This window comes from Pristiophorus japonicus, chromosome 5 (genome assembly GCF_044704955.1).
Source record: "Pristiophorus japonicus isolate sPriJap1 chromosome 5, sPriJap1.hap1, whole genome shotgun sequence".
In the NCBI taxonomy this organism is placed as follows: Eukaryota; Metazoa; Chordata; class Chondrichthyes; family Pristiophoridae; genus Pristiophorus; species Pristiophorus japonicus.
The window spans coordinates 142,936,654-142,960,231 of NC_091981.1; the positions used below are offsets into that span (position 1 = coordinate 142,936,654).

The 23,578-nt window shown below is 45.2% G+C and overlaps 1 protein-coding gene across 7 annotated transcripts in view; it reads left to right on the top strand.

Annotated features, from left to right (window-relative positions):
• The window catches only part of crppa (CDP-L-ribitol pyrophosphorylase A), a 717,155-nt gene that overhangs the window by 269,421 nt on the left and 424,156 nt on the right, over window positions 1-23,578 (top strand). The gene's annotated exons all lie outside the window — the stretch shown is intronic.

The following is a 23,578-nucleotide window of genomic DNA, read 5'->3' on the forward strand; positions in this document are numbered from 1 at the left end:
CCCTTGCCTAGGTTCTGGTTCCACCTTCCATGGTTTTGATTCCGATGTTGCGGGTCCCAGTGGTGCTGCTGGTGTAATGCAGCAGTTTACTGCCAGTGCACCACAGTCCGAGCCTGCGTCTCCCACTCGTATAGGTTTTGGTTCCACCTTCCATGGTTTTGATTCCGACGTTGCGGGTCCCAGTGGTGCTGATGATATCATGGAGCAGTTTACACCCATTCACCCACCATCCCAGCCCACGGCTCGCACTCGAGTGCTGTCGTCTGCAACACCGAGCGTCCCACCGTCCCAGCCCACGCCTCCCACTGCAGTGGTGCCGTTTGGAACACCGAGCGTCCCACCGTCCCAGCCCGTGACTCCCAGTGTAGTGGTGCCGCGAGGCAGACCCAGGCAGAGGAGAAGGAGATTGGAGACACGCTCTCCTGAGATGCAGCGTGCAACAGATGCGGCTCAGGTTGTGGTATTGGGTATGGAGACCAATGAGTTTACCCGATCACTCGTCGGCAGCGTCAGTGCAGTGTGTGAAGAGGTGACGGTCCTGACGGGAGAAATAGCAGTAATGACATGGGAACTTAGGGAGGGAATGTCCGAGGGAGTGCAATCGAACGGCACAGGCCGTCAGGGAGGGCATGCAAGTGTCGGCACAGGCCGTCAGGGAGGTAGCTGCTGCAATAAGGGCACACAGCCCCACCAATCAAATGACATCTCCATGAAGAAGTGAACATTCACTGAGATGTGGATGAGACATGGTTGCAGACTTTCTTTGCTGCTTTTGTTCTTGTTCTTGATGTAGCTGTAATCGCGTTTTTCAAATTGAAATTGTTTTTTGTATGTTTTGTAACTTTACAACTTATAAGTTATCTTTGGTTTTTTTAAGTGATCTTATAGTGTAAATGCTCTCACATTTTGTACCTTATTTAATTTTGCACCGAAAAAGTGATCTTAAGAGTGTAAGCTTTTTCACATTGAAATTGTTTTGTAACTTTACAAGTTTATAAGTGATCTTAAAGTTTTTAAGTGATCTTCAAGAGTCATATTACAAAGTAAATTTGATACAACAAATATTTTATTAAAGTGACGTTAACTTTTCAATAAAATATTTTTTCATTAAAACTGATTCATCTTCCATTAACACAACACAACGTAGGAACAACTGCAAAAAATAAACATGTCCATGCGCAACAGTGGTCACAGAGCCCTCAGGCATCAGTAATTGAAGCGTTCACGGATGAGCTGCTGGCGCAGGGCTCGAGCAATCGTTAAAGGGGCACGATGGACGGCCCTCCTTTGACCTTGTGCTCCGGCATCACGCACTTGCACGCTTTCCTGATCGTCATCATCCTCATCCTGCTCTACCGTAATACTATCAGGCACTGGACCCTCACGTGGGTCTTCTGGTTCCAGTACCAGCTCCTGCTGCCTCATGATGGCTAAGTTATGGAGCATGCAGCACACAACAGTGAAGTGACCGATAATCTGAGGAGAGTATTGCAAGTGGCCTCCGGAATGGTCTAGGCATCGGAAACGCTGTTTCAATATGCCAATGGTCCTCTCAATGATGCTGCGTGTCGCAATGTGCGCCATGTTGTATTGACGGTCAGCTTCTGTCCGTGTCACACGAAGGGGCGTCATGAGCCAGGTGGCCAGGCCGTACCCTTTGTCTCCCAGTAGCCAGCTCTGCCCTTCTGGCTGCTGCTCAAACATGTCAGATATAACGCTGTCACGTAGGATGAACGCATCATGGGTGCTGCCAGTCGCATTGACTGACATGATGCGCTGATTGTCGTCACACACGAGCTGCGCATTGATGGAGTGGAAACCTTTTCTATTCCTGTACTGCTCGGAATCCTCCATAGGTGCTCGCAAGGCTATGTGGGGACAATCAATGCAGCCCTGTACCTTTGGGAAGCCAGCAATCCTGAAGAAGTCCACAGCCCTCTCATGGATCGCTTGTGCGGTCATTGGGAAATTGAGGAAGTCACTCCTCCGCGCATACAGTGCAGCCGTGACCTGGTAAACACAGGCATGTATTGCACGTTGAGAGATGGCGCACGCATCTCCAGTTGTAGCCTGAAACGATCCCGAGGCATAGAAGGCAAGTGCAGCTGTTGCCTTCACTTCAACAGACAAGGCAGTTGGCGTTCTGCTTCTGGGCTGCAAATCTGCTCTCAGCATATCACAGATCTCAACGACAACTTTTCTGTGGAAAAGCAGCCTTTTGACACAATCAGCATCGCTCATGTCTAGGTACGAGCACCTGGCTCGATATTGCCGACGTGGGTAAGGTCTCCTGCCCATCAACCTACGGGCTATGACGTTCCTGATGCGGTGAGCTCAAATCAATTCTCGCCTATGCAGTGAATTGATGGCGAACCATTGCGTAATCCGTGGTGTTGATAATGCAGCGCCCATTCTGCAATTACAAATTTAAGTTTCAAACTGGCATCTGGCTGCCTCTCCCTGTCCCTGGCTGAATAGCCTCAGTCTCCCTTCAGCTCGAAGGCTGCTTGCTGTGTCTTCGGCCGCCGTCAGCCACTGCCGCCGCCCCTATCCCGAGGCCAAATGGCCTCAGCTTCCCTCGCAGCTCGAAGGCTGCTTGTTGTGTCTTCGGCTGCCGTCAAGCCACTGACGCCGCTCCTGTCTCCTACATGGAAGGCCTGCCTGAAGCACCGCGGCTCGAAGGCTGCTGCTGCTTCACACAGGTAGGAATATTCAATATTTTGTATTTGCTTTGTTTATAATTTTTTATTCAGGATGGCTCTTTATTTGTATAAGTAAGACAGTTGAATGCTTGTAGAATTTAATTACTTCCCGCCCCCCCACCCGTTCCCGATGCCTGATTTGTAACCTACGCCTGATTTGTAAAGTGCAGGCAAGGTTTTTCTGAGCGTACAAAAATCTAGACTTACTCCATTCTAAGTTAGTTTGAAGTAAGTTTTCAAAACAGTCGTAAGTGGCTGGACACGCCCCCTTTTGGAAAAAAAATATCTGTTCCAAAATGAAACTGTTCTAACTGACTAGAACTGGAGCAAACTAAATGCCGAGAATTGCAATTTCTAAGATACTCCATTCTAAACCAGTTGCTCCAAAAAAATTGGAGCAACTCAGGCCAAAACTTGACCCCATAGACTTAGAGATGAAACTGTCTGGTCCGGTCCTTTCATTGAAAACCTCCTATTAAATTATCCTTTTGGAGCAGACAGGAAGTTCTTTATTGTCATCTGATCACAGTTGGATTAAATATACATATTTTTTATTGTAGTCTAAGTTCCCAGAGGTGGAACAGGCAGTTTCTTGCTTGAAGCATGATTTGTGACTTCTGTTCCTACCTGCCTTAGAAAAATCGCATTGTAAGACATTGAAGCACATAGGGGGTGAAATTAGTTTTGGGTGGCAGCGCAAGACGAGCGATAGTGAATGGGCCGCCCGTTTTACACTCTGCCTGATTTTGTTTTCCATTGACTTCACAGCAAGGTCATTAACAGATTTTTGAAGGACTTAATGATGGCACCACATGAAAAGTATAGAAACATAGAAAATAAGTGCAGGATTAGGCCATTCGGCCCTTCGAACCTGCACCACCATTCAATAAGATCATGGCTGATCATTCACCTCAGTCCCCCTTTCCTGCTTTCTCTCCATACCCCTTGATCCCTTTCGCTGTAAGGGCCATACCTAACGAACTGGCATCAACAACTCTCTGTGGTAGAGAATTCCACAGGTTAACAGCACTCTGAGTGAAGAAGCTTTTCCTCATCTCGGTCCTAAATGGCTTACCCCTTATCCTTAGACTGTGACCCATGGACTTCCCCAACATCGGGAACATTCTTCCTACATCTAACCTGTCCAGTCCCGTCAGAATTTTATATGTTTCTATGAGATCCCCTCTCATTCTTCTAAACTCCAATGAATACAGGCCCAGTCGATCCAGTCTCACCTCATATGTCAGTCCTGCCATCCCGGGAATCAGACTAGAATACGACTGCATGTAACCAACCCAACATCTCACTTTTGAGTACCTTTCCAAGCAATAAAGCAGCCACCTTTCATGTCTGAAGAGATCTGTCTTTGCTGCCTTTGATTCACAAATTCAAGGATAAGATACAGCTCTGCCAGTAGCGATCTATGTGAACACTGCTTTAAACTTCTCTGTACAACTAATTCCTTCCAAGCAACAGTAGGGGATATTTGTAAAATGTCACAAGCGGCAGTGCAGCAATGAATGAAGTAGGTGTAATTTATGCACCTGTGAGTATGCTCACGGGTTTATAGAGCTGTTGACTGAGGAGGCGGACGTTTCCAACGGAGTGCTCTCGACACGGGAATCCTCCCTTTATTTATTGCGGACGTGGCTTGGAAGGCGTTGCACGGAGCAGTCCCGTGCAACCGGTTTTTAAGTTGGTTCACAAACTCCCAGGCTGCCTGCAATTTCTGCGGTCTGGAGGAGTCCGTGTTCCATGCATATGTTGAATGTGTGAGGTTGCAGCCCCTATTCCAATATTTGAAGGGGCTGCTCCTCAAATTCTGGTTGCACTTCAGTCCCATGCTCCTGATCTTTGGGCACCCTGTGTGGAGGGGAACGGGCACGTCGGAAGGCCTCCTCGTAGGACTGCTCCTGGGCATGGCCAAGGGTGGCCATGAACCGGTCCATGCAGCGGGCGGTCGAGGGGGCCATTCAGCCCAACTGCCTGCCTCTCTTCCGCGGATGCATTCGAGCCAGGGTGTCCCTGGGGATGGAGCACGCAGTGTCCATTGGTACGCTCGCGGCCTTCCGCGAGAGGTGGGCACCAAAGGGACTGGAGTGCATCATCACCCCCAGCAACCAAATTTTAATTTGATCCATTTAATGTCCCAAGTTTAATTTGTTTATTTGTTGGTTTTTAGTGCCCCTTTAGTAAGGGGGCATTTGATCTACAGATCAATCAAATGGGTTATAGAGCTGTTGAGTTGGGCGTGGCTTAGCCAGTCACTTGATGTTTACAAGACTCAATAAAATCCCAGCCAGTTAGGTTCGGGAGATGCACAATGAGGCAGGTGGTTGTGAGCATAGTGGATGAACTGGTAATGTGCGAGAGGTGGGCGCCGGAGAGACTGGAGTACATCATCACCCCAGGCAAGCAAATTTTAATTTGATCATTTAAGTTTAAAATTAAATTTTTTTAATTTTCCGGTTTAAGTGCCCCCCCCTCTCCTTTCAGCCAGGGGGCACTTGAATAATTTCTGGTTTTAGTGCCCTAAACCCCCTGCCGCCCCCCCCCCCAAAAAAAAGGGGCACTAGAAAAAAATTATTTTGGAGTGTGAGCCCCCCCTTGCAGGGGGCATTTATTTAAAGTGCACAACTAAAATAGGTGAACTGGTAATGTGTACAGTGATTGTTAAACCTTTTGTGAAAAAACTAACTAGTACTTAATAGCAATGTGTTGCTATGAATTCATAGAAACATAGGTGCAGGAGTAGGCCATTTGGCCCTTCGAGCCTGCACCGCCATTCAATAATATCATGGCTGATCATTCCTTCAGTACCCCTTTCCTGCTTTCTCTCCATTCCCCTTGATCCCCTTAACCGTAAGGGCCATATCTAACTCCCTCTTGAGTATATCCAGTGAACTGGCATCAACAACTTTCTGCGGCAGGGAATTCCACAGGTTAACAACTCTCTGAGTGAAGAAGTTTCTCCTCATCTCAGTCCTAAATGGCCTACCCCTTATCCTAAGACTATGTCCCCTGGTTCTGGACTTCCCCAACATCAGAAACATTCTTCCCGCATCTATCCTGTCCAGTCCCGTCAGAATCTTACATGTTTCTATGAGATCCCCTCTCATTTTTCTAAACTCCAGTGAATAAAGGCCCAGTTGATCCAGTCTCTCCTCATATGACAGCCCAGCCATCCCTGGAATCAGTCCGGTGAACCTTCGCTGCACTCCCTCAATAGCAAGAACGTCCTTCTTCAGACTAGGAGACCAAAACTGAACACATTATTCCAGGTGAGGCCTCACTAAGGCCCTGTACAGCTGCATTAAGACCTCCCTGCTTCTATATTCAAATCCCCTAGCTATGAAGGCCAACATAACATTTGCCTTCTTTACCGCCTGCTGTATCTGAATGCCAACTTTCAGTGACTGATTGACCATGACATCCAGGTCTCGTTGCACCTCCCCTTTTCCCAATCTGCCGCCATTCAGATAATATTCTGCCTTTGTGTTTTTGCCCCCAAAATGGATAACCTCACATTTATCCACATTATACTGCATCTGCCATGTATTTGCCCACTCACCTAACCTGTCCAAGTCACCCTGCAGCCTCTGAGCGTCCTCCTCACAGCTCACACCGCCACCCAGTTTAGTGTCATCCGCAAACTTGGAGATATTACACTCTATTCCTTCATCTAAATCATTAATGTACACTGTAAATAGCTGGGGTCCCAGCACTGAGCCCTGCGGCACTCCACTAGTCATTGCCTGCCATTCTGAAAAGGACCCGTTTATCCCGACTCTCTGCTTCCTGTCTGCCAACCAGTTCCCTATCCACGTCAGTATGTTACCCCCAATACCATGTGCTTTGATTTTGCACACCAATCTCTTGTGCGGGACCTTGTCAAAAGCCTTTTGAAAGTCCAAATGCACCACATCCACTGGTTCTCCCTTGTCCACTCTGCTCGTTACATCCTCAAAAAATTCCAGAAGATTCGTCAAGCATGATTTCCCTTACATAAATCCATGCTGACTTGGACCGATCCTGTCACTGCTTTCCAAATGCGCTGCTATTCCATCCTTAGTGATTGATTCCAACATTTTCCCCACCTACTAATATCAGGCTAACCGGTCTATAATTACCCGTTTTCTCTCTCCCTCCTTTTTTGAAAAGTGGTGTTACATTAGCTACCCTCCAGTCCATAGGAACTGATACAGAGTCGATAGACTGTTGGAAAGTGATCACCAATGCATCCACTATTTCTCGGGCCACTTCCTTGAGTACTCTGGGATGCAGACTATCAGGCCCTGGGGATTTATCGGCCTTCAATTCCATCAATTTCCCAAACACAATTTCCCGCCTATTAAGGATATCCTTCAGTTCCTCCTTCTCACGAGACCCACTATCCCCTAGTACCTTCGGAAGGTTATTTGTATCTTCCTTCGTGAAGACAGAACCGAAGTATTGGTTCAATTGGTCTGCCATTTCTTTGTTCCCCATTATAAATTCACCTGAAACCGACTGCAAGGGATCTACGTTTGTCTTTACTAATCTTTTTCTCTTCACATATTTATAGAAGCTTTTGCAGTCAGTTTTTACATTCCCTGCAAGCTTCTTCTCATACTCTATTTTCCCCCTCCTAACTAAATTCTTAGTCCTCCTCTGTTGAATTCTAAGTTTCTCCCAGTCCTCAGGTTTGGTGCTTTTTCTAGCCCGTTTATATGCCTCTTCCTTGGCTTTAACACTATCCTTAATTTCCTTTGTTAGCCATGATTGAACCACCTTCCCAGTTTTATTTTTACTCCAGAGAGGGATGAACAATTGCTGAAGTTCATCCAGGTGATCTTTAAATGTTTCCCACTGCTTATCCATCGTCAACCCTTTGAGTATCCTTTGCCAGTCTATTCTAGCCAATTCACGCCTCATACCATCGAAGTTACCTTTCCTTAAGTTCAGGACCCTAGTTTCCGAATTAACTTTGTTACTCTCCATCTTAATAAGGAATTCTACCCTGTTATGGTTACTTTTCCCCAAGGGGTCTCGCACAACAAGATTGCTAATTAGTCTCTTCTCATTACACATCACCCAGTCTAGGATGGCCAGCTCCCTGGTTGGTTCCTCGACATATTGGTCTAGAAAACCATCCCTAATACACTCCAGGAAATCCTCCTCCACTGCATTGCTACCAGTTAGGTTCTTAAGCAAAGAACCCATGAAGCAAATACATTACAAAATGTCGACGAGAATGGGATTTCGTCATGAAAAAATTTCTGATGGAATTTCCCTTTTATGAGAAGGCAAATGCAAGTGAAGCACAGTGAGGAGATATACCGACAGCATGATTCCCAAATGAGAGTCTGGTTGTGCCATTACTTTTTGTGAGTACAAAGTAGTGTTGAACTAACAAATAGAGCTTGTGGAAAACCAGTTAGAATCATTGAGAGGCAATTCAAGCTTAGTGAAAGTGATTAATAGCTATTAAGCTGAGAAGGCAATATGGATGTGACAATGAGTTATGTCAGTAATTTGGGAGCCTTTGACAGGGATAAGGAATCGTTTAGATCCTGCAATGAAAGATTGCAAATGTTTTATAGAGCTAATGACATCAATGAAGTTTCAGTAGGTGGCAGATTCGCAATTAAGCAATCAAGCAGTGTACGAGAAGATGAAAGCTATTCTGTCAATCATGATTGGTACGGATAATTATGGTATCTGAGTGCATTTGTTGACCCCAAGAAAGGTTAAAGATGCTTCATTCTCAGACATACTACATATATTGGAGAATCATTTTGATCCGCAGCTTTTATAAATAGCGGAGAGCTTTAAGTTCGCAATGAGAAACCAAAGACCAAATGAAACCATCAGTGAATGCATTGTTGCCATAAGAAAATCATCTCGACACTACAATTTTGGAAGCTTCCCAGATAGGGCTCTTCGAGATAAATTTTTATGTGGACTCACGGATATACGCATCCAATCAAAATTGTTAGGTATGGATGATCTCTCTTTTGAGAAAGCTTGCAAGATAGCCACCTCCATAGAGATGGCAGAGGAAAAATATTAAGGAATTTCACCCATTACCGGCAGTAGTAGCAGTTCACCGGGCTGTAGGCACGCAGAAGAGAGTGATCCCTGGTCGGAAGGAGAGTTATGAACCAAGAAGAATAGATGTTATTGGTGTAATAACCAGACGGGGTGCGTGGTGAGGCCTATAAAGGCCCAACATCGGAGGAGGAGCGGCAGTTTGAGCAGCGCGAGTCCGGGGTGTGTGGTGAGGCCTATAAAGGCCCAACGTCGGAGGAGGAGCTGCAGTTCGAGCAGCGCGAGTCCAGGGTGCGTGGAGAGGCCTATAAAGGCCCAGCTTGTACAGCTCCAGCCGGGGGAAAAAGCAAAAAAGAAATAGAAAGGAATCAAAAGGTGATGTCAAAGCCAAAGGGGTAAGTGATTGGTGAGTAGCTTTTCTTTTTCTTTTTTATATCAGTAAGTAAGCCATCAACATTGTTGTCTTTTTCTTTTTTATATTAGTAAGTAACCTGTTAACATTGTTGTCGCCAAATTAAGCGTATCTAAGGGTTAATCATGGTAGGAGAGCTCGGTCACGTGATATGCTCCTCCTGTACCATGTGGGAACTCAGGGACACTTCTGGTGTCCCTGACAACTACGTGTGCTGGAAGTGTATCCACCTCCAGCTCCTGACGGACCGCGCTGCGGATTTGGAGCTGAGGGTGGATTCACTCTGGAGCATCCATGATGCTGAGAATGACGTGAGTAGCATGTGTAGCGAGTTGGTCTTACCGCAGGTGAAGGGTCCACAGCCAGCTAGGGAATGGAAGACCAGCAGGAAGAGCAGTGCAAGGAAGGTAGTGCAGGGGTCCCCTGCGGTCATCCCCCTGCAAAACAGATACAGCGCTTTGAGTACTGTTGAGGGGGATGACTCATCAGGGGAGGGCAGCAGCAGCCAAGTTCATGGCACCGTGACTGGCTCTGTTGCACAGGAGTGGGAGAGCGATAGTGATAGGGGATTCAATTGTAAGGAGAATAGATAGGCGTTTCTGAGGCCGCAACCATGACTCCAGGATGGTATGTTGCCTCCCTGGTGCAAGGGTCAAGGATGTCTCGGAGCGGGTGCAGGACATTCTGAAAAGGGAGGGAGAACAGCCAGTTGCTGTGGTGCACATTGGTACCAATGACATCGGTAAAAAACGGGATGATGTCCTACGAGACGAATTTAAGGAGCTAGGAGCTAAATTAAAAAGTAGGACCTCAAAGGTAATAATCTCGGGATTGCTACCAGTGCCACGTGCTAGTCAGAGTAGGAATCGCAGGATAGCGCAGATGAATACGTGGCTTGAGCAGTGGTGCAGCAGGGAGGGATTCAAATTCCTGGGGCATTGGATCCGGTTCTGGGGGAGGTGGGACCAGGACAAACCGGACGGTCTGCACTTGGGCAGGACCGGAACCAATGTCCTAGGGGGAGTGTTTGCTAGTGCTGTTAGGGAGTAGTTAAACTAATATGGCAGGGGGATGGGAACCAATGCAGGGAGACAGAGGGAAACAAAATGGAGACAGAAGCAAAAGACAGAAAGGAGATGAGTAAAAGTGGAGAGCAGAGAAACCCAAGGCAAAAAACAAAAAGGGCCAATGTACAGCAAAATTCTAAAGGGTCAAAGTGTAATAAAAAGGCAAGCCTAAAAGCTCGGTGCCTCAATGCGAAGAGTATTCGGAACCCAGGAGAGGGCTCTGAGCTAGTTAGAGTGGGTGAGAGCGCAGATGAACAGGGCCCCAAGAAAGAATGCAAAAGGCAGGATGCAACATAGCAGAGTAGCACTGGGATAGAAAACATAGAAAATAGGTGCAGGAGTAGGCCATTCGGCCCTTCGAGCCTACACCGCCATTCAATGAGTTCATGGCTGAACATGCAACCTCAGTACCCCATTCCTGCTCTCTCGCCATATCCCTTGATCCCCCTAGTAGTAAGCACTATATCTAACTCCTTTTTGAATATATTTAGTGAATTGACCTCAACAACATTCTGTGGTAGAGAATTCCACAGGTTCACCACTCTCTGGGTGAAGAGGTTTCTCCTCATCTCAGTCCTAAATGACTTACCCCTTATCCTTAGACTGTGACCCCTGGTTCTGGACTTCCCCAACATTGGGAACATTCTTCCTGCATCTAACCTGTCTAAACCCGTCAGAATTTTAAACGTTTCTATGAGATCCCCTCTCACTCTTCTGAACTCCAGTGAATACAAGCCCAGTTGATCCAGTCTTTCTTGATATGTCAGTCCCGTCATCCCGGGAATCAGTCTGGTGAATCTTCGCTGCACTCCCTCAATAGCAAGAATGTCCTTCCTCAAGTTAGGAGACCAAAACTGTACACAATACTCCAGGTGTGGCCTCACCAAGGCCCTGTACAACTGTAGCAATACCTCCCTACCCCTGTCCTCAAATCCCCTCGCTATGAAGGCCAACATGCCATTTGCTTTCTTAACCGCCTGCTGTACCTGCTTGCCAACCTTCAATGACTGATGTACCATGACATCAGGTCTCGTTGCACCTCCCTTTTTCCTAATCTGTCACCATTCAGATAATAGTCTGTCTCTCTGTTTTTACCACCAAAGTGGATAACCTCACATTTATCCACATTATACTTCATCTGCCGTGCATTTGCCCACTCACCTAACCTATCCAAGTCACTCTGCAGCCTCATAGCATTCTCCTTGCAGCTCACACTGCCACCCAACTTAGTGTCATCCGCAAATTTGGAGATACTACATTTAATCCCCTCGTCCAAATCATTAATGTACAATGTAAACAGCTGGGGCCCCAGCACAGAACCTTGCGGTACCCCACTAGTCACTGCCTGCCATTCTGAAAAGTACTCATTTACTCCTACTCTTTGCTTCCTGTCTGACAACCAGTTCTCAATCCATGTTAGCACACTACCCCCAATCCCATGTGCTTTAACTTTGCACATTAATCTCTTGTGTGGGACCTTGTCGAAAGCCTTCTGAAAGTCCAAATATACCACATCAACTGGTTCTCCCTTGTCCATTCAACTGAAAAAATTCCAGAAGATTTGTCAAGCATGATTTCCCTTTCACAAATCCATGCTGACTTGGACCTATCATTTCACCTCTTTCCAAATGCGCTGCTATGACATCCTTAATAATTGATTCCATCATTTTACTCACTACTGATGTCAGGCTGACCGATCTATAATTCCCTGTTTTTTCTCTTCCCTCCTTTTTTAAAACGTGGGGTTACATTGGCTACCCTCCACTCGATAGGAACTGATCCAGAGTCTATGGAATGTTGGAAAATGACTGTCAATGCATCCACTATTTCCAAGGCCACCTCCTTAAGTACTCTGGGATGCAGCCCATCAGGCCCTGGGGATTTATCGGCCTTCAATCCCATCAATTTCCCCAACACAATTTCCCGACTAATAAGGATTTCCCTCAGTTCCTCCTTCTTACTAGACCCTCTGACCCCTTTAATATCCGGAAGGTTGTTTGTGTCCTCCTTAATGAATACCGAACCAAAGTACTTGTTCAATTGGTCTGCCATTTCTTTGTAAACCACAAGGTGATAGGAAGGGACAATATGTATGAATATAAAGGGGCTGCAGGAGGGGTCAAAACTAAAAATCATGGTTTAAAAACTAGTATTAAAACACTTTACCTAAACGCACGCAGCATTCGAAATAAAGTAAATGAGTTGACGACACAAATCATTACAAATGGGTATGATTTGGTGGCCATTACAGAAACGTGGTTGCAGGGTGGCCAAGACTGGGAATTAAACATACAGGGGTAGCTGACAATTCGGAAGGATAGACAAGAAAGGAAAGGAGGTGGGGTAGCTCTGTTAATAAAGGATGATATCAGGGCAGTTGTGAGAGATGATATTGGCTCTAATGAACAAAATTTTGAATCATTGTTGGTGGAGATTAGAGATAGTAAGGGGAAAAAGTCACTGGTGGGCGTAGTTTATAGGCCCCCAAATAATAACTTCACGGTGGGGCGGACAATAATCAAGGGAATAATAGAGGCATATGAAAAAGGAACGGCAGTAATCATGGAGGATTGTAACCTACATATCGATTGGTCAAATCAAATCGTACGGGGTAGCCTTGCGGAGGAATTCATAGAATGCATACGGGATTGTTTCTTCGAACAGTATGTTACAGAACCTACAAGGGAGCAAGCAATCTTAGATCTGGTCCCGTGTAATGAGAGAGGAATAATAAACGATCTCCTAGTAAAAGATCCTCTCGGAATGAGTGATCACAGTATGGTTGAATTTGTAATACAGATTGAGGGTGAGGAAGTAGTGTCTCAAACGAGCGTACTATGCTTAAACAAAGGGGACTACAGTGGGATGAGGGCAGAGTTGGCTAAAGTAGACTGGGAACACAGATTAAACGGTGGCACAATTGAGGAACAGTGGAGGACTTTTAAGGAGCTCTTTCGTGGTGCTCAACAAAAATATATTCCAGTGAAAAAGAAGGGCGGTAAGAGAAGGGATAACCAGCCGTGGATAACCAAGGAAATAAAAGAGAGTATCAAATTAAAAACCAATGCGTATAAGGTGGCCAAGGTTAGTGGGAAACTAAAAGATTGGGAAAATTTTAAACGACAGCAAAGAATGACTAAGTAAGCAATAAAGAAAGGAAAGATAGATTATGAAAGTAAACTTGCGCAAAACATAAAAACAGATAGTAAAAGCTTTTACCGATATACAAAATGGAAAAGAGTGATTAAAGTAAATGTTGGTCCCTTAGAAGATGAGAAGGGAGATTTAATAATGGGAAATGTGGAAATGGCTGAGACCTTAAATAATTATTTTGCTTTGGTCTTCACAGTGGAAGACACAAAAACCATGACAAAAATTGCTGGTCACAGGAATGTGGGAAGGGAGGACCTTGAGACAATCACTATCACTAGGGGGGTAGTGCTGGACAGGCTAATGGGACTCAAGGTAGCAGAGAGTCAGGATAAATGGGTTCTTTTCAGATTGGAAATCGGTGGTTAGTGATGTGCCACAGGATCCGTGTTGGGACCACAACTGTTTATAATATACATAGATGACCTGGAAGAGGAGACAGAGTGTAGTGTAACAAAATTTGCAGATGACATAAAGATTAGTGGGAAAGCGGATTGTGCAGAGGACACAGAGAGGCTGCAAAGAGATTTCGATAGGTTAAGCGAATGGGCTCAGGTTTGGCAGATGGAATACAATGTCGGAAAATGTGAGGTCATCCACCTTGGGGGAAAAAAAACAGTAAAAGGGAATATTATTTGAATGGGGCGAAATTACAACATGCTGCGGTGCAGAGGGACCTGGGGGTCCTTGTGCATGAATCCCAAAAAGTTAGTTTGCTGGTGCAGCAGGTAATCAGGAAGGCGAATAGAATGTTGGCCTTCATTGCGAGAGGGATGGAGTACAAAAGCAGGGAGGTCCTGCTGCAACTGTACAGGGTATTGGTGAGGCCGCACCTGGAGTACTGCGTGCAGTTTTGGTCATCTTATTTAAGGAAGGATATACTAGCCTTGGAGGGGGTACAGAAACGATTCACTAGGCTGATTCCGGAGAAGAGGGGGTTGCCTTATGATGATAGATTGAGTAGACTGGGTCTTTACTCGTTGGAGTTCAGAAGGATGAGGGGTGATCTGATAGAAACATTTAAAATAATGAAAGGGATAGACAAGATAGAGGCAGAGAGGTTGTTTCCACTGGTCGGGGAGACTAGAACTAGGGGGCACAGCCGCAAAATACGGGGGAGCCAATTTAAAACCGAGTTGAGAAGGAATTTCTTCTCCCAGAGGGTTGTGAATCTGTGGAATTCTCTGCCCAAGGAAGCAGTTGAGGCTAGCTCATTGAATGTATTCAAATCACAGATAGATAGATTTTTAACCAATAAGGGAATTAAGGGTTATGGGGAGCGGGCGGGTAAGCGGAGCTGAGTCCACGGCCAGATCAGCCATGATCTTTTTGAATGGCGGAGCAGGCTCGAGGGGCTAGATGGTCTACTCCTGTTCCTAATTCTTATATACCGCACAACAGTGTCGGTTCAAGTGGGCAAGATGCTACCGCTGCCAAGTAAAGGGACACATTGCAGCAGCATTTCAATCCAAGAACAGGCCCAACGATAATCAAAGACTTCACCCACCCAATCAGAAAAGTGTAGATTTTGGTGTATTTGCAGTGAAGGGCAAGGCAGTACATTCCTTATGTGAGAACGTTAGCACTGATAAATAATCGATGGATTAATATGATAAAAGATACAGCGGCTGATTGCTCAATAATGTGTCAGGATGTGTATTACAAGAATTTCAGGGGCATAACCACTAAATGCGAGCTCAGCAGAGCTGAAAACATATTCAGGGGAAAAATTGCAGACGCTTGGCCAAATGGAGTGTATAATACAATACCAGGGGCAACAAGCAATATTACCTCTTATATAGCGAAATACGTCAATTGGCAAATACTTATGGGCAAAGATTGGCTAAGAGTGCTTAATTTGAATTGGTACAGCATCTGTAGTTCAGAAATGGTTAAGTCTCGGCTGGATACTCTGCTGGAGAAACGTTTTTGAGGACTCATCTATGAGCATCAAGGGATACAATGCACATATTCGGATTAGGTGGATGTCAGACCTATTTTTTGTCGACACTATGGGCCCAAGTTTGCACACGAAAAAAAACGGCGCCAAAAAAAATAAATCGCGATTCTGGAGTGCCCTGCAGCTCCTTGTCTGCCTGGTGCGGCGCCCAGGGGGGCGGAGCCTACACTCGCGCCAATTTTGTAAGTGGGAGGGGGCGGGTACTATTTAAATTAGTTTTTTTCCTGCCGGCAACGCTGCGCGTGCGCGTTGGAGCGTTCGCGCATGCTCAGTGTGAAAAAAAACATTGGTACTCGGCCATTTTTGTAGTTCTTTGTAGCTGTTTAGTTTTTGAATATTTTTTAATAAAAGCACATTGCCATCAGCACTGAGGCTTCTTGCAACCTTCTCACTGTCTCCTTCCCCCCACCCCCGGGAACGAACGGCTGTTTCCTTCCCCCCCCCTCCCGCTCAGCGGCAACGAACGGCTTTCTCCCCCCCCCCGCTCAGCGGCAACGAACGGCTGTCTCTTCCTCCCCCCCCCCCCCCTCCCGCTCAGCGGCAACGAACGGCTGTCTCTTCCTCCCCCCCCCCACCCTCCTGCTCAGCGGCAACGAACGGCTTTCTCCCCCCCCCCTCAGAGGCAACGAACGGCTTTCTCCCCCCCCCCGCTCAGCGGCAACGAACGGCTGTCTCTTCCTCCCCCCCCCCACCTCCCGCTCAGCGGCAACGAACGGCTTTCTCCCCCCCCCTCCCGCTCAGCGGCAACGAACGGCTGTCTCTTCCTCCCCCCCCCCACCCTCCTGCTCAGCGGCAACGAACGGCTTTCTCCCCCCCCCCCTCAGAGGCAACGAACGGCTGTCTCTTCCTCCCCCCCCACCCTCCTGCTCAGCGGCAACGAACGGCTTTCTCCCCCCCCCCCCTCAGAGGCAACGAACGGCTTTCTCCTCCCCGCCCCCCCTCCCGCACAGCGGCAACGAATGGCTGTCTCCTCCTCCTTCCCCCCCCCCGCTCAGCGGCAACGAACGGCTTTCTCCCCCCCCCCCCCCACCCCGCTCAGCGGCAACGAACGGCTGCAGAATTCTCCCTGGCTGAAGCACTTTCACACAGGTAGGAAGATGGTTTATTTAATCTTTTCTTTGCTTATAAATGTTTATTCAGGTTGGATTTATTTTATAATATTTGTAGAAGTATAAATAAGGATATATTGTAGAATTTAATGACTTCCCCCCCCCCCCACCTCGTTCTGGACGCCTAATTTGTAACCTGCGCCTGATTTTTTAATGTGTAGAACAGGTTTTTTCAGTTCTACAAAAATCTTCACTTGCTCCATTCTAACTTAGTTTGGAGTACGTTTTCACTGTGAAAACTTTGAAATCAGGCGTCAGTGGCCGGACACGCCCCCTTTTGAAGAAAAAATTCTGTTCCAAAGTAGAACTGTTCTACCTGACTAGAACTGCAGAAAAAAAAATGTGGAGAATTACGATTTCTAAGATAATCCGTTCTCCACCAGTTGCTCCTAAAAATCAGGCGCAAATCATGTGGAAACTTGGGCCCTATATGCTGGTACCATATGCATTAAATTGTAGGTTGAGCAAGAGCTTGATAAGTTGGAGAAAAACGGAGTTTTAATGAAGATTGATAGGAGTGACTGGGCCACACCGTTAGTTGTAGTTCCGAACCAGACAATACGATACTGCTCTGTGGGGATTATAAAATTACCCTGAATTGAGCAGTTGATGATGAACAATACTCTTTACCGATATCACTGTACCTATATGCAGAACTGGCGGGAGCTGAAGTCTTCACAAAACTGGATCTCTCCCATGCCTATGCTCAACTCAACGTTAACAAGAATAGTCAGCAGTATCTGACAGTTAACATACACACAGGTTTATATTCATACACTAAGTTGCCCTATTGTATCAAGTCCTCATCAAAGATATTTCAGACTACAATGGATCAGATCTTACAGGGAATGAATCAGTGTTTGTCCAATCAAGATGGTGTGTTGTTAGCCACCGGCACAGAGAAGGAAAATCTGGACATCTAAAAGAAGTATTCAGACGGTTCAGTGACCATAATCTGAAGCTGAAGAGGAGTAAATGTGCATTCATACAGTGTGAGGTGGTTTATCTAGGATTGTGGGTTGATGGAAATGGTCTGCAAGTAATTAAGGAGAAAATTCAAACCATCATTATGACTCCAGAACCAAAAAACATTACTGATCCACTTTAGGTATGGTCCAATATTATGGTTGTTTTCTTCCTGGACGAGCAATGGTGCTCACACCCCTCTATTATTTATTAAAGAAAGGGGTGCATTGGATATAGGACAAAGAGCAACAGAATGCATACAACACATGCAAGCAATGCTTGAGTAGTAGTGCTCTGCTCGTCCATTATAATCTGACTCGAGAACCAAGACTAGCATGTGATGCCTCTGGGTATGGTGTGGGAGCAGTGATCAGCCATGTTATGAATGATGGGCAGGAAAAACCAGTTGCCTTTGCATCATGTTGGCACAACAAAAGCAAGCAAAATTATGCCCAGATTGAGAAAGAGGCTTCGGCGATTATATTTGGTATTAAAAAGTTTCACCAGTTTCTTTTGGGACGCTGATCACAAACCGTTACTAGCTATCCTAGGTACCAAAGGTGGCAATTCCATCTATGGCGGCTTCCAAGATACAAAGATGGGCTATTTTATTGTCTCAGTACGATTACAAAATTGAGTATCGCACGTCGAAGCAGAATGCAGTGGCAGACACCCTTTGAAGGGTGCCTCATGAAGATTCTGAAATTGGCTGCGAACAGTCAATCTTCACTCTAGATGTTGTTGATGAGGACTTTCCGGTCACCGCCTCAGTTATTGCAGAGCACACACAGAAAGATGCCATGTTACAGTGGGCCTATGAGCATACCCTGCGAGGGTGGTCAGAAGATCACATGCATTTTGATGAGGGGATAAACCCCTTTTATCATCGTCGGCACGAATTATCATGTGAGCAGGGTTGTCTAAAATGGGGCCTGAGAGCAGTGCATTACGGGCCAAAGTTTTGATGGAACTTCATGCTGAGCATTCTGGCATTGTAGGCATGAAAGCGGTGGCCCAAAGTTTTGTTTATTGGCCTGGGTTGGATAAAGACTTAGTACACCTACTTATTAATACTTCAATCTGTCAAGACTGCAAGACCATGCCAGCTAAAAAGCCGCTGCAAACATGGACTTGGCCAACGAGGCCATTCCAAAGAACACATATTGATTTTTGCGAAAGGGGCAGTGATAATTTTCAGCTTCTAATTGATAGCCATTTGAAATGGCTGGTGGTATGGCATATGGGGTCATCTATGACTACAGAGTGTTCATTGGATGAAGTACAGGACATTTTTGCATGCCATGGCCTGCCCAAAGAAATGGTGCAATTTCGGTCCATGCAATTTGCGAATTTTGCCAGATACAACGGTATCAAACACACGTTGGTAGCATCATAGCGTCCTGCTTCGAATGGTGCAGCTGAAAGATCAGTCAGGATTGTCAAGGAGGCTTTTCAGAAACAAGTTTTACAGACTGGATCTTCGGTGACCATGAAACACGGGTTAGCGAATTTTCTTTTCAAACACAGGACTACGACATTCTGCAATAGGATACACACTTGCTAAATTATTGATGAAGCATAGGCTGAGGATGTGTCTCAGTTTATTGCAACCGAACTTGTCTGATAAGGTAGAGAAGGCAGAATCAGTGCGGAAACATCATCATCATTCTGGTACTAAAGAATGGTGCTTTCAGGAGGGTGATCAGGTCAGTGTTCTCAGTCCATCAAAAAGGGCAAGTCCACGCAAATGGGACAATCTTGCAGAGACTATATCTTCCAGGAGGGGAGGTGGTGTTGGGGTTCTGTTGCGAAGATCAACAAGGAAACTCAAACCAACTAGACAGGATATTGATAACTGGGACTATCAAGATCTTTGGAAGAAATCTAACACGAGGACGGATGTAAGGGTTCCAAGGAAACTCAAGAGGACACAGGAATTTAGAGGTCAGGAATCCTGGGTTACACGCCCTAAAAACAGAAATTCCCCAAGACGGTTTCTGGAGTCAAATAAGAATATAGTAAATGGGCATAGCCAGCCAACTGCAAAGAAATGGAGGTCGGAGCAGGAAGAAGCTAAAAGCTTACAACAAGATACTCGGGCTCAACAGTCAAATTTGTAAAATTGTAATCATGATGAGTAATCTTTTGAAATATTGTATAAATACCTTGCGTCTAAAAAAAAAAAGGGGAAAGCAGTATAATGTATGCACCTGTGAGTATGCTCACAGGTTTATAGAGCTGTTGAGTTGGGAGTGGCTTAGCCAGTCACATGATGTTCACAAGATTCAATAAAACCCCAACCAATTGGTTTTGGGAGATGCACGATGAGGCAGGTGGTTGTGAGCCTGGTGGATGAAGTGAGAGTGTTAAACCTTTTGCTAATAAACCAAATAGTTCTTAAAGCAAAGAACCCATGAAGCAAATAAATTAACAGTAAGTGGATCACTCTGGATATCCCACTCTCGCTTCAGTTGTGTTCCTTGCATCTGGGTTGGTGTGCACAGGGAACAAATTTAGCTTCTTTTAATGAGTTGTACTTGCAATTTCCTCACTCATTGCACACTATGGCAGGAGCACCTATTTGATTCTGTAGTGTTGACTACTCTAGTCCAAGTGTCCATTTTTCATGTCTGAACCAATTCCTCTGGTACGTGTCATCAGGTTATTCATCAGGAGTGGGGCATCCACCTTCACTTGATGTCCACATGTGAGATCAGGACTTAGGGGCCTTTGCTGTTTATTTTTCCCTTCGCAGACCAGTAGCCAGTTGTTGCATTCCTACTGCTCCTGCATCTGAAATCAGCTAGTTCCTAACAGACCTAGAATTGAATCAGGAACCTTCATATGGCTCGGTTACACACTTGGGCGTGCATTTACCAATTGAGCCATTGGAGAGGGTTGGTTCTTTTAAGCAAACCATGATGACACATTACAAATCTATCATAATAAAGCAGGGTTATTTATTTTATAAGCGAGACAGAGAAAGAGGTTACATTTTTTCACAAGAAACAGCACTGTAGTTGGATCCGAGAATGACAGATATGTTCTATTACTGTTGAAGATAGGATGGCCTCTCATCTCTTGTGATGAAAGAGCAACTGCTCTTCAATCTCAGTCTGACATTGCAATCTCGAGCTTCATGCAATACACCAGCTAATATACAGTTTTAAATTACATATAGACAAACAAGACACAATCTGGTCCTTCAGGTGTGGTAAAAGGCCAGTAAACTGAACCCTTCACACCTGTCTTACAATAACGATTAAACAAAAAAGATTCTCCACCAACAAACGAATGGGTAACAGCATACACAGGCTGTGTACAACTTAGGGAAATGTTCCAAACCATCACAAAATGATTCAACATCAACAAGATTATTGAGATTTCACCCTTATTAGAAATAAGCAGTACAAGGAGGGTAAAATTACAAAGATGCGCTGCAATTATGTAATTGTAAGATTGCAAAAGTACAGAGAAGTTAATTTCCTCTTACTGCACTGAGAGTGCATTAAATGACAATTAATTTTTTTCTCATTTATTTTCCCCCCAAATGGTAGCATTCTTGCTTCTAATTCAGAAGGTTGTGAATTCATGCCCCATTCCAAGCTTTAAGCACATAATCCAGGCTGATGCTTGAGTGCAGTACTGAGAAAAAGTATTGATGAACCGTTAAACTGAAACCTCAACTGTCTGTTCGGGGAGACTTAAGATCATATGGCATTATTCATATAAGTGCAGTGAATTCTCCTGATGTCTTGGCCAACAGTCTTCCCTCAACCAACACCAGAACAAGGTCTAAAAATGCTTCACAGCCAATGAAATACTTTTGATGTGTAGTCACTGATTTAATGTGGGTAAATGCAACAGCCAATTTGCACACAGCAAATGAGATTAATGACCAGATAATCTATTTTGATGATAATAGTTGAGAGATAGATATTGGCCAGGATACTGGGAGAACTCCCCTGCTTTTCTTCAAATAGTGTCATGGGTCCACCTGAGAGGGCAGACAGGGCCTTGGTTTAACGTCTCATCCAAAAGAACTTTCTGTGAGGCCAGATGAATTACAACGAATACATAACTGAGGAGCAACTTGGAACACAAAAGGATAGTATGCAGGTACAGCAAGTGATCAGGAAGGCCAATTGAATCTTGGCCTTTATTGTAAAGGAGATGGAGTATAAAAGCAGGGAAGTCTTGCTACAGTTATACAGGGTATTGGTGAAGCCACACCTGCAATACTGTGTGCCGTTTTGGTTTCCATATCTACGAAAGGATATACTTGCTTTGGAGGCAGTTCAGAGAAGGTTCACTAGGTTAATTCCAGAGATGAGGGGGTTGACTTATGAGGAAAGGTTGAGTAGGTTGGGCCTCTACTCATTGGATGCAGAAGAATGAGAGGTGATCTTATCGAAACGTGTAAGAATATGAGAGGGTGGATGCAGAGAGGATGTTTCTACTGATAGAGGAGACTAGAACTAGGAGGCATAATCTTAGAATAAGGAGCCGCCCATTTAAAACTGAGATGAGGAGGAATTTCTTCTGAGGGTTGTAAATCTGTGGAATTCGCTGCCTCAGAGAGTTGTGGAAGCTGGGTCATCGAATAAATTTAAGACCAAGATGGACAGTTTCTTAACCGAAAAGGGGTTATAGGGAGCGGGCAGGGAAGTGGACCTGAGTCCATGATGGGATCAGCCATGATCGTATTAAATGGTGGAGCAGGCTCGAGGGGCCAGCCGTACGGCCTACTACCGCTCCTATTTTTTATGTTTTCATATATCTACACAATGTTACTGAGCTCTTTCTTAAGCTGTTAACTGCACTTTTGAGCTCAAACCTGTTCATGTTGGCTAATACTGCCAGGTAGTATGCAGACAGGTACATTTTGTTCTGATAAGCTCAGGTAAAAACATGGGAAACACAATCTATGCAGAAAGGCTTTTTACTTATTAAAACTCGAAGCTTGTGTTTAAATAATTATTTATGGGATTGGTCCTTGCTGTCCTATTTGTAGAAGTCAGATGCTGCCCTTGAATGGAGGGCAGGTCAGCGGTAAGGTAGCCTTCAGCATGACTCCATGCTAAGCATGAGGGAGTACCTTAATAAGATGTGCGTGTTAGGAGTGAGAATATTTACCCTATCTTACATTGGAAACTAAATGAAATGTTTAAAAGGAAAAATCTGCAAATGATAGCCATCTGAAATAAAAAATGTAAATACGCAGCATCTGAAATAAAGAAAATGGGTTATTGATCAAGGGTCCCACTGAAGTATTCTGCATTTATTTTCACTGGAATTAAATAGAGTTTATCATATGGAAGCTGTCTTACAAGTTTGGGTACATAGGGCTAGAAATTCCATATTTACCGCTACCACCCATTATCTCAGCGTCACTCCGGCGGTATACACTGATCTAATTTTAATACCGCCAGAATGCCGTTAAGAACCAAAGCTGCTAGTTTCAGCTAAATTTGCCCGGTGGGGGCGGTAGCGCTAAGTATCGGGCAGTCGCGGTATTGTTAGTCGTGTAAGGCTGGCGTCTTTGACATCGGCCCTTCTGTGCATGTGCAAATTTTTTTTTCCTCAGAGGTATGTTTTTCCGCGATTCGGGGGTCGGGTCGTCCGCGCATGCGCAGTAGAGGGAAGAGACTGCTTGGATTTTTCGACGTGCTACTGAGAAACTACTAAAATTTAATCAATTTCTGTACATCTTGCTTGAATTTTTTGAATTTATTTCTAATCTATTTTCAATATTTATTTTTGCATAATCTTGGAAGATTTTCAATCACAAAATAATGGAGAGCAAAGGAGAGGGAGAGGTTGAAAGAGAGGTAGGAGGAAGGAAGAGGGCTAAATAATTCTCTTGGGAAGCCCAAGAGGCTCTTGTCCATGAGGTGGAGGCTAGATGGAGTCAATTGACCCGGGGTGGACGTGGGAAACCCGCCCCAGCAGTATAACAATGAATCTGGTCGGAAATTTCGGTGGCGGTGTCCTCAGTCGCCCTCGATTTTCGGGGGGCAAACCAGTGCCGCAAACGATGTGACGACATAGTTTCATCCGCAAGAGTAAGAACTTTAATCATGCACTGACTCATGACTTGAAATGTAAATCTGCCACATTTTAATGTTGGTAAGCTTGGTGTCACACATTATTTCTCATCAACGATCTTATTGCAATGGTTT